At 38.9% G+C, this 11,190-nt stretch overlaps 1 long non-coding RNA gene across 1 annotated transcript; it reads left to right on the plus strand.

Annotated features, from left to right (window-relative positions):
• Positions 1–300: 300 nt before the first annotated feature.
• LOC135201356 (uncharacterized) lies at positions 301–2,447 on the plus strand. Its single transcript, XR_010311511.1, has 2 exons — positions 301–685; positions 2,123–2,447. It is a non-coding gene; the product is annotated as an uncharacterized LOC135201356 (long non-coding RNA).
• The last annotated feature ends 8,743 nt before the right edge of the window (positions 2,448–11,190 follow it).

An 11,190-nucleotide genomic window follows, 5' to 3' on the forward strand; every position in this document is an offset into this window, starting at 1 on the left:
GCTTCCAGGACCAACAGATAACTATTATCAGAGTTCTGTTGATTTCTGTTAGTCTGGAAGGAAGTTTCAGCTATCTGTTGGTCCTGGAAGTTCCAGTTATCTGTTGGTCCTGGAAGCAACAGATAACTGGAACTGGAAGTTTCAGTTATCTGTTGCTTCCAGGACCAACAGATAACTGGAACTTCCTTCCAGACCAACAGATAACTGGAACTTTCTGTTAGTCTGGAAGGAAGTTCCAGTTATCTGTTGGTCCTGGAAGTTCCAGGACCAACAGATAACTGGAACTTCCTTCCAGACTAACAGAAATCAACAGAACTCTGATAATAGGTTCCAGCAAACTGGCTGCTTCACTGGAGTAAAAAGTTCGAAAACAACAGCAATAACAACAACATCCAGTTCAACACCAACAGCCAGGTGTCATCCACAAGCCAATCGCAGTCCAGCAACAGACAGCAGCTGAATGCTGCTTCCTCCCTCAGGCAGTTCACTGACGAGGTCAACAGCGTTTTCGAGCCTTTGAACCTGCCGTCGGGCGCCACCCTTTTGTTGGGCAGGATCTCGTCCTCCTTCAGCTGCGCTGACAGACCTTATGGTTACTACGCTAACCAAGAGAACTCGTGTCGTGTGTTCCACGTCTGCAACCCAGCACTCTTCTCTGATGGCAAGATCGAAGCCTCCAGTACAGGTAAGGATTAACATTATTTAAGCTTATAAAGGTAGTTCTAACTTCATTAGTCTTTGGCTAGTGAGGTGAGAATTTACTTGGGCACCAAGCAATACCTTGTGAGCTACAGAACTTACTTTTATTTGAAGTTTGATAGCAGTTTATTATTAGACTTTGTCTGGGGGTATATTTGATCGTTCAATACACTATCTGATTAAACACACCCAAAAAATATTGATAGGAAAAGAGGTAACAAAAATAAAAGTATTAATCTTACTAATGACTGAAGAGGATTTACTTATGATTCATGGAACTCAAAAATATCCCGTCACTTACCAAATAATATTTCTATCACGCTTCCTCAGTCAGTCCATTCATTTTGATACACATGTGTATGTATATATATATGTATATATATATATATATATATATGTATATATATATATATATATATATATATATATGTATATATATATATATGTGTGTGTGGTGTGTGTGTGTGTGTGTGTGTGTGTTGTCGACAGATATACTGAAATTGCTCACTAAACGATGATACTAAGTTACTTGAAGAATCTGTTGCTTTCGTCGTCGTTAACTTCTGATGACACATTGTTCATTATTCTGGTTTTCTTCGGAAGGACGTTGTAGAGTTCTTTCTGGTAATCTGCCACCAATATTAGGGCTGTTGCCTCGATATAAGGCGCCCTATGAGGTAATGTTAGACTTGCGATAATCTTACGCTAAGTCAGTTGGTATTGCACTTCCATATTCATTGGAGTATCTGGGGTTGTTGTAGATCACTTACGAAGTCGGTATTATCTTCTTTGATTATGACGACGATGTGTTAAACTCATGATGATTCGGCAATGATGTGAGGTTCTAGTAGAAACCACGAAGTACAAAAAATACTTATATCTGAGATTACATGGTGAAGATCAAGTAGGATTGTACAGGTCTTCTAATGACGATAGCTTGATCGCTTCTGCCAATGATGATGGCTAATTCTGTTCTGTTCTGTTCTACATGATAAAGCTTAGGTAAAGAGGTACAGGTCTGCCAATGATGATGGCTAACTCTATTCTGTCTACCATCTCGGTTACAAGTCTAAAGGAAGCAGACAGTATCTCGAACATATGACCATACATACAAATGAGACACACTACAGATCACGTAGGCCGTTTGAATTATAGGTAGCGGTAGTTGTCTCAAGCGGGGAGCGGTGACTAATGTTTCAAAACAAATGAATGAACACAGGTGACGGCACGTCATCTTAGCCTACATACTTTATCGTCTCTGGTCTGATCACATTCCTGCAAGCAATCTGGTTGACCTCTCTTTAGTTTTTAGTCTTTTATATATATGGAATAACATTCCATATTTCTATTATGTAATCACTTACATATACAAATGTAGAATCTGTAACTCGTTAACTTTTCTCTCTTTATTTCTTTATCTAAGCTTCAGGTGCGGAGAGGGCACTGTCTTTGACCAGGACGAATTGACCTGCAAAGCAGAGTACGAAGCAACGCCCTGCCAAGAGGCTGACAACTTCTACTTCGGAAACGAGCAATTCGGTCGTTTGGAGGACAGAAATTTCTAAAGGGTTTGAGCTGATGAGAGAAAAATTTGGGTCTCTGGGTTTGACCCAGACTCCGGCGAGTGCTATTTATTCAGAGATGTCTGTTGATCGAGTAGGCTAGATGGGGGTACTACCAAGTCTCGGTGGACTCGGTACTACAATGTGTATAAGTGCACGGTTATATACAATAAATCACAAGGATAATTTAGTGTTTTAGTTGAACGCCCGTGTAATGCATAACAATGTTACTGGTTAAAAAAAAAAGGCTTAGAACAATGTTCCCTTGTTAGCTATTAAGGTTATGGTATTAATATGTGGTAGAGGTGTAAGAATACTACCAACGTAGGTCCTGCGTGTCGTAAAAGGTGACTAAAAGGACAGCTGCTGCCTTGTAGTCTTACTTTTTAGTAAAAGGCTAGGCCCACCGCCAATAACTGGAAACTGTTGCTTTGCAGTCATAATTATTAGTAAATGATTAGGCCTATTGCTAATAACTGTGAAAATTGGTGGCTTGCAGTCTTTCGTTTTAGTAAAAGGTTATAGTAGATTCACTTCACCAGTGCATCTCATCAAGGTATCTGGTGTAAGAGGTAGCGTCATCCCCATTGAGCGCTGTGGTAACTTTTTACCTGTTTGTTCGTTAAGTTTCGCTATAATAGTAAAAATAGCTTTGCAAGTTTTAAAGGAAAGTTTAGATTTTTTGTTGCACTCTTGATAATGATGCTGACAATGCAAAAAAATGAAAAGAAGAAAATAAAAAACAATAAAAAAAACAAGCCATAATTGAAAACTTCTTCTCTGTCCTGATTGGCTAGCCATGAGTGACGTCACCAAGCTCCTCCCCATTTATACCAAGCTCGTCATCTTTCAATAGTCAAAACAGGAAGGCGGTTGACATTTCAACATAGCTAAATTATGGTGTCTTGTGCCAAATAAATCAGAAAAACGTAGGACATTTGTATATTTTCATTTTTTTTTCAAGAAATATTTCCGCAGGTGACGTCATATCTGTAGTATGACGTCTTCATCCGTTTAGCAGACGAATTTCCGTCAGTTAGGCTTGGAGTAATTACATTATCCTCTATGTCAATTACAGTTACAATTATAATTACCAGTCCTACTATCAAATTACAATTACAACTAAAATTAATATTAAATAGAAATAAAGAGCCGCAATTACCTTAAAATTTGTAATCAATTACATTTCAACTAAATTACAATTATTACAAATACTCCAAGTCTGCCCTCAGCACCAGCCCTGGTTTAAAGGGGGGGTGGTTTAGGCAGGCAAGAGATGCCGACTAGACAATTTTCTTTGCTTCAGATGCAATCACCTTACTTATAACCACCTGGAGTAGATTCACATCAACCGTGCATTTGATGTCTAGACCCGTCCCTTACGACGCTCCTGATTGGCTGTTGATAAGCCAATGACAGGGCTGGAAACTCTCAGTCGCTCGAGAGAGTTCATAGGGGCAGGATGTATGTTCCACCTCTCTTGGGGTATTCGTTTGAAAGAAGTATTCCTCAGGAGAGGTGGAACTGAGACTGAGAGTTTCCAGCCCTGCGATTGGCTTATCAACAGCCAATCGGGAGCGTCGTAAGGGAGGGGCCCAGACATCAAATGCAAGGTTGATGTGAATTTACTATAACTCATCTGACTTGGTTTAACTGCAAGAAAATTGCAAACATAATAGTATGAGTGAAAGGCGTTTGAAGCTTTTTGGAATTTTTTTAATTGCAATTTCATTAGAACGATGTATTTTGATTTCCCAGAGGCAACTTTAATTTTGTCAAGTTATATTGTAAATGTATGGTTGTTCAAAGACAAGAATGTGCCTGAACGTTTGATTATAAATAGATTAAAAGCTTCCATTATAAAAAAACCAAAGAAATATCCGAGTCATTTTGAAACCATTTCACAAAGGATTTCCGTAACATTGAAAGCAATGTATTCTAGATGAAAATGTATGTAGTTCTAGATTTGTTGTAATCTTTTGTAAATAATTTATTGAATAAAAACGCAAAAAAAAAAAAATTATGGTTTAACTGGTAGTAACACAACCATAACGCTAGGAAGTTTATGAACATATAATTGACAAGGAGACTCTCTCCCTTTGGCGACCAGTTAGTCAAAAAACACTTAGCACCGTCGCTTGGAAAGAACTGATAAACAAAATTGGGTGAAGGTCGATCAATTTATTCAGGCATATCCCACGAGGCATAAAGAGGCATTTATGAACGAATCGTTTACAGACTAATCCTTTCGAGTGAAGTTGATTCGTTCACCACCGAATTTCTGTTTGAGGTTATTACTCAGTTACTCTTTTATTATCCGGAGGTGGTGGGACGAGGGGGGGTGGGTTCAATGCCGTCAGTGCACCTCACACTGTAGGCAATTACCAAGGTTCCTTGCATCGTCCATTCCTCCCCTTTTACTATACCTCCGGTCATATTCCCTCTCTTCCAGCTCTTGGCCTTTGGCCTAAATTTTAGATTCCAATTCTGCCTCTTTGTTCTTATTCATCACATTTGTGACTTTTAAAACCTCCATGTATGATGGTAATGAGGAACTATAATATACTGACACTTCGCTATGTATTTCCACTCAGTACAGAAATTCCTCTTAACGACTTATTTAACTTCCGAGCGAATTCGCGGACGGACTCGAAGCATGTGGAGTGTTCTCCCGAGGGTCTTATTGACAAATAGTTACGGGGCTTCGCTTGATGCTCTGCTGATCCTGCTGGCTTTCATATCGTCACGAAAATAGTAAAAGAGCGGAATTATGCAACTGAATTCTGCTGAATTCGAAATAACGAGTATTTTACATTTCAACGATTGGGATATAAAACTCTGGCGACCAATTAGACGTTGCGTTTATTTATAAAGAGCGACCATGTGCCAAAATGACGTAACTGTTAAGTAAACAGTTGGGAAAAGAACAATAGATGTCTGCAGCGAAAATGAGAGAGAGAGAGAGAGAGAGAGAGAGAGAGAGATGAGAAGAGAGAGACGACTAATAATATTCATCACAAAAGAACAAAAGATGTCCACAGCGAAAATGAGAAAGGGAACGAGAGAGAGAGAGAGAGAGAGAGAGATAGATTAGAGAGAGAAAACAATATTCGTCACAAAACAAAATCATTAAAGAATATGTTAGTACCATACAACATAAAAACTAAGGTAGTCAGTTGGCAATGGCTTAATATCCGTCAGGAAAACAGGAGAGAGAGAGAGAGAGAGAGAGAGAGAGAGAGAGAGAGTTTGCAATAGCAAGAGCAGTCAGGATCGGGTTACTCTTTCTTAATAAAGCAGTAAGAAGGTCAAGATTCGTAAATAAATCTGCCAACTCAAGAAGCATTTGTGCTTGGGCAAATATTTCGAGCAGTTAGCAATCATTCGAAGGATTGTTGTGAAATCTGTTTTTTTTTTTTTTACGAATATTATGCACGTCACTTACACATGCATTCATCTTGGTGACTGTATATGGACTGAAGTAAGTCTCTCTCTCTCTCTCTCTCTCTCTCTCTCTCTCTCTCTCTATATATATATATATATATATTATATATATATATATATATAGATATATATATATATATATATGTATAGGTATATATCTATATATATATATATATATATATATATATATATATATAATATATATTATATATATATATATATATACACACACACACACACACATATATATATATATTTTATTGTTATATATCTTAGCCCCCTCTAACAAAACTACACAAATGACAACTCTTACCTGCGGTAGCGGCCTCTCTCTCTCTCTCTCACTCTGCAAGCATTGTCAAACTAGGCTAATCAGTTCACATAAACACAAAAATATGCTATTTATTTCTCAAACCAGATGAACATGAAATGGAACAAAGTGATAAATAAGTCATATTTAAAAAAACTAAGTCTGACCCACAAAGAACTGTAAATTATCATTCCACTCTCCTGAATTAGTCTAATGCTGGGGTCACACATTCACGTATCACGACGGCGTTTGCCCACGTATGAGGATCGTGGGCATCATCGCGGTGTAAAGCCAGCACCGTAAATTGTGCCGCAAATGTACGCGCAAAGAAAGCAAGGTCTGACGTCTACCTGGAACTTACGCCGATAGTGTAATGTTCTATGTACGTCAAACTTCACGTCGTTACTACACCCACCGTTGTGGGGCTGTAGGGTACAAAATGGCATGCCTGTAAACAGAGCAGACTGTAAAGTGATGGAACATGTATGAGAGAATGTAAAAATATTGCATTCTGAAAATCCAGGTTGTAAATTCACTTTGGTAGAATTCTGCATGTACTGTAAAATATTGTATATTTTCAAAAAACAAAGAAAAAAAATTAAGTCAGACATTATAATATACATACCATTGGCAGTCCCAACATCTTGGGCTTCTTCTGACGGACGATGTAGGGCTTGAGGAATTAGAATATGCTCAATATCCAGTTTATCCACTTCTCCCTGTCCGTCAGTCGTCTTCCGTGTCGCTGTCATCACTCTGTATCTCATCCAACTCCGACTCCTGTAGGTGGAAGATGACATTTCCTCGACCTGAGTGTCTGCAGGAGTGGCTGTAGGAGTCTTCTCCAGGCCGAAAGAAGGTCCTGCAAGAAGATGTGACGTTGATGGTCCCTTCCTTGGTCGTTTTAGGAGGTTCGGCATCTTGAAGGGCGTTGTGGAGAGTACTTGGAGGAAACTGCTGGTCTCGGGAGACGGAAACAACAGCTGACCTGAGGGCGCCGACCTGACCTTTTATACCACGCTACAGCGTTGCCATGTCGTACAGGGTTGTAAATGTGCGAATCGGTTTCCCCGTAGGCTACGGCGCAATTAGGAGGCCCATGTGCTTCGCGGCGGAAAGAAAACAACGACGGCGAACAATGCAGGTGACCCTAGCGCCTACCCTGCAGTAGTCACCGTGGGTCCCACGTGCAATGCCTGGAGCTACGTCCAGGTGGACATTTGGCGTGACCACCACCCACGACTTTTGAACATTTCAAAACTGGAGCGGGCTACGGCGCCCTAGTGGGCGGAGCTTAGAGCCCAGACGACCCGTCACCGTACGTCTACGAGTTTACGCATGTTTTACATTACAATTACGGTTTACTGACGTTAGCTGTTGCCAACTACCAATTTCCGCTCATGCGTGGGCGGGTGTGCGTTCGTTGATACGTGAATGTTTGACCTTAGCATAAGTAATCACCCCAAAGGCTCAAATTGTCAACTTCTACATTCTGACAGTCAAACTTAAGAGAATCCTGTTTCTAGAATAATGACATGGGACTCATCTTTGATGGGTCTTGCCTCAGCACCTGATGTCCTCTGAACCGCCTTCCTACCTATCTCAAAAGAATGTGTGCTTTTCTCTTAAGTGTCTCGAGCGGTCGGACCTGTCATGCACGTACAAACAGATGTACACATCCACCACACCCTAAGATCGCCCATGGCAACAGTTCGAACAGCCATCAGCCCAACAATGCACACACATCAAATTCTTCGTTTCCAAGAAGGCTATCTCTAGGTGCTCTCTGTCCCAAGCCAGAAAAGGTGACATCACATAATTCACTAACACATAAATTTATTCCTTTAATATATATATATATATATATATATATATATATATATATATATATATATATACTATATATGACCCAATGGTAACAGGATTAATTCCCATTAATCCTGTTACCATTGGGTCATTATTCAAGTTTTAAAGATCGTTTGTGCCCTTATGTGTCCTCCGGGTGTGTGTATAGCTATAATTGCCCTAAATGTAATTTAGGAACTTAAATTGGATCCACCAGGAGGCTTCTGAAGGTACGCATAGATTCACATCGTGGAGTAAGCTATAGAACAGGCAGCAAAATTGCAAACCAGAGTTTTCTAATATTAGAAATCATTCTAAAATATGTAAAACCTCCATTGAAAATAAGGACTTTAAAGTTGTAGGACGAGCTCCCAACAGCCACGATTTGACAATTTTAGAATCGTTAACGATCAAACCTCTCTTAGTTTCTATCTTTTATCTCCTGTCTTGACATTGCCGCTGAAAAGGTTGGTCCAGCTTTGCTTAACTTTTGAATATTTTTTTTTTTTTTTACTTATTTTAATAATTTTTTGTCCTGTTTATTTTACGTTTTGTGTTTTTTAAAGGTGCCCTTTTAGTTGTTCCTTTTAATATTCTAAGTTTGTAATCATTGTGCAACTTTCATTTTTATTGTAATTTATGCTATCTATTTTGTACAGCCCTCGAATAATGAAGACATTACGAAACGTTGGGAATAAATTGACTCTTTTAGCAAGTCTTTATTTCCTTCTCCTCATTGATATATATTATATATATATATATAATATATATATATATATATATATATATATATATATATATATATATATATATATATATGTGTGTGTGTGTGTGTGTGTGTGTGTATGAATGTGGATAAAACGCGTGTGTGAAGTATGTCTCTTATAAACTCCTGATTTTTTTTATATTCACTTAATATCGTATTTATACCCGGCTATCGTTGTTTCTAGACCAGGCCACTGTTCGAAACTGGTCGGCGCAGAAGCACTTGACGATTATGATTCCCTTTGGTTGTAACTTATTCGATATGAAGCGGTATTTGTGGCTTAATATTTTCAGAATGCTCCAGAGGCGAGGTCTCTAGACCCAAGCCCTTTTCTTGACATCCACCTAACACTGAGAAGTCCTTGCTGTTGGGTCGACTGGCGTGCTGCAGCCAAAAAATTAAAGCAAGCCTAGTGTTGTACCACTGTTGTATGTGTGTGTGTGTTTTACTGGACTCTACCTTTTAAGTGATTAATGATCTATCCCTAGTTTGAAGATTGGTTAAACGATTCTGGAAATACAGAGATACTGAAAGACTAATCCTACCGGTAGACTCGAAGCATGTGGAGCTTTGTTACCTGATGTGTACAGCGAGATTGAAAGTGAATGAGACGTACAACCAAACACGCTATTGGGTGTAGTATCCAAAAGTAAATCTGTAACAATGGGCTAAGGCCTTCCCACTATAGGAGAACATGACTCCATCAGTGGACAGAGAAGTCTCATGTAAAACTGGAGGAACTGCTGAGAGGGGGAATTAATGCAACACCTGAAGTGTACAGCGTCCATTTTAGAGGCTGGCTAGCCTATCTAGACCTATAATGAGATCCATACAAGGTAATATTACTGTTTATGTCGAATTGCAGAATACTTAAAGATCGGAGAGGTTTAATTTTAATATTCCCACAACTTATTGTGTATTCCTTTATAGCAGTGCCATTCCCAGTGCAGAGTTCATATTAGCAGCACATTTTATCAATAAACAATCACTCAAACTAATAAAGGAGTTTCGTAGGCAAGTGCTATCCATGACAAGTTACTGACTCACCTTTTTTTCACTGCTGCCACGTCACCTTATCAAAGTTGAGTGCATTTGCTGGTTCACATGGGGATTCTAATATGCAATTATCAGCTTGATCATCTAGCTCGGCTCTTTGCTTATTTTCTTTACCCTCGTCAAAATAGCAGTTGCATTAGTACAAGCAGCAGCAGCAGCGACGGAAGGAGATTAAATGGTCGAGATAAAAATGCGCCCTCGTCTTAATTGGATGTATATTGCTTTTAACCCCAATAAAGTTTTGTTGAAAAAAAATGGAAACCTAAATGTTTGTGACTGCTTGCGAGAGAGAGAGAGAGAGAGAGAGAGAGAGAGAGAGAGAGAGATAGAGAGAGTTACTGCACTGGCAAATAAATTTCGTCGGAAAAAAGTGAGCGTAATAACACAGTCATAAAGAAATCAGGCTGACTTCAAAGGAGAAAATAAAGCTCCTCCGGAAAATATGTAAGTAAAAGATGTGAGAAAGCATAATTTATCTACTAAAGAATACATACAGTTAACTTGCAATTAAAACTAGTAGGTAATTTACAAAAATACCACGTAAAGCCGTTGGTGCTGTTGCTGAATAGTCACTGGTTCCATGCAACGTAAAAACACCATACAAACAAACAAAAAGCAAAAATACCAACACAAAAGTTATTCACAATAAAAAAAAAAATGGAAAGAAAATAGTCGGGCGAAAGTGACGCTTGCTTCATTTTTGGAAGTGGACCAACGTTGTTCAGCAAGCACATGCTCATTAGGGCTCAAGCAATCTGGCCGGGTAGAGTTTTCTTTTATAACTCAGAGAAGAAGGGCTTCCGTGGTCGTTTATTACGACAGCATATTGTGCCCTTGACATTTTGCCGAATTTACTGCAGGCATATATCGTTTTTATAGCTATTCTGAGGGATTCGTAAAGCCAGACGCATGCGATAATGAACTTCACCTATGTATACGTTTCAATACGCAGTAGTGAAATACACTCGTCTCTTTCTGGCGCGCTGTTCCTAATCGCAATCTTACACTTTTCGTAACTGCTTACTTGGGTAACTTACATTTTCGTAACTGTACTCGTACTGAATTTCAGTGTTTTCCACGATGGCACGTTCAGTCATGAACCTGGATTGGTCTCTTCACCTTACTAAAAAATGAAAAAATGTAAACTACTTTAGACACGTGGCACTTGCTAGTTTGTTGGCCAATTCTTCGCCCGGGGATATTCCAACGAAATTGTCACTCTCAGTATTATTACCTGCGAAAAAAATAAGTATTTTTTAGATTGTGATCTATCCTAGATAGGGATCACCTAAAAAGTTCAGGGTTCTTTATCTTGGACTAATATTTCTTGGGGGTTATTATCTTTATGAGTTAGGGTCGTTACCTAGAACTAATATTTTGGGGGTTCATTATCTTTATGAGTTCGATGGTCGTTACTAGAAACTAATATTTTGGGGGTTCATTATCTTTATGAGTTCGATGGTCGTTACCTAGAACTAATATTTTGGGGGTTCATTATCTTTATGAGT

Source organism: Macrobrachium nipponense, chromosome 28 (assembly GCF_015104395.2).
Source record: "Macrobrachium nipponense isolate FS-2020 chromosome 28, ASM1510439v2, whole genome shotgun sequence".
NCBI lineage: Eukaryota > Metazoa > Arthropoda > Malacostraca > Decapoda > Palaemonidae > Macrobrachium > Macrobrachium nipponense.